Genomic DNA, 1,413 nt, shown 5'->3' with positions numbered 1-1,413 from the left:
CGTCTTTTACAAAGGGATTTCATTTTTTTGAACTTATTTGAACTCCCTTGTTTTTCTGTGTTCAAAATGCACCATTCAAAGCCACATCATCAATTTACAACCCTTCTGACTTCATTTGTTATTTTTCATGCATTTACTGATTATTTTGAGCTATAAGACAATGATATTGAAAAGCATTTGAAATGAACTCTAAAAAGGTTCCAAGTTGGCATGGTATCATCATTTCACCCACATAGCATGTGCGAGAAAGTAGAGAGGGTTACGGCAAAAACTAGATGCACTTCGTGCACAAAACGGAGAATCTCTTTCGAAGTATCAGAGTTTCATACGGAAACTCGTCTGTTACACTTTTTTGAAATCCCTTGTTTTTCTGTGTTCATAATGCACCATTTAAAGCCAAATCATCAATTTACAACCCTTTCTGACTTCATTTGTTATTTTTCATGCATTTACTGATTATTTTCAGCTATAAGACCTTGAAATTGAAAAGCATTTGAAATGAACTCTCAAAAGGTTCCAACTTGGCATGGTATCATCATTTCACCCACATAGCATGTGCGAGAAAGTAGAGAGGGTAACGGCAAAAACTGGATGCACTTCGTGTACAAAACGGTCAATCTCTTTCGAGGTATCAGGGTTTCATATGGAAACTCGTCTTTTACAAAGGGATTTCATTTTTTTGAACTTATTTGAACTCCCTTGTTTTTCTGTGTTCAAAATGCACCATTCAAAGCCACATCATCAATTTACAACCCTTTCTGACTTCATTTGTTATTTTTCATGCATTTACTGATTATTTAGAGCTATAAGACCATGAAATTGAAAAGCATTTGAAATGAACACTGAAAAGGTTCCAAGTTGGCATGGTGTCATTATTTCACCCACATAGCATGTGCGAGAAAGTAGAGAGGGTTACGGCAAAAACTAGATGCACTTCGTGTACAAAACGGACAATCTCTTTCGAAGTATCAGAGTTTCATACGGAAACTCGTCTGTTACACTTATTTGAACTCCATTGTTTTTCTGTGTTCATAATGCACCATTTAAAGCCAAATCATCAATTTACAACCCTTTCTGACTTCATTTGTTATTTTTCATGCATTTACTGATTATTTTCAGCTATAAGACCATGAAATTGAAAAGCATTTGAAATGAACTCTCAAAAGGTTCCAACTTGGCATGGTATCATCATTTCACCCACATAGCATGTGCGAGAAAGTAGAGAGGGTAACGGCAAAAACTGGATGCACTTCGTGTACAAAACGGACAATCTCTTTCGAAGTATCAGGGTTTCATACGGAAACTCGTCTTTTAAAAAGGGATTTCATTTTTTTGAACTTATTTGAACTCCCTTGTTTTTCTGTGTTCAAAATGCACCATTCAAAGCCACATCATCAATTTACAACCCTTTCT

The sequence above is a fragment of the Triticum aestivum genome, chromosome 6B, assembly GCF_018294505.1.
Source record: "Triticum aestivum cultivar Chinese Spring chromosome 6B, IWGSC CS RefSeq v2.1, whole genome shotgun sequence".
In the NCBI taxonomy this organism is placed as follows: Eukaryota; Viridiplantae; Streptophyta; class Magnoliopsida; order Poales; family Poaceae; genus Triticum; species Triticum aestivum.
Note: the sequence above shows the minus strand (reverse complement) of the source record.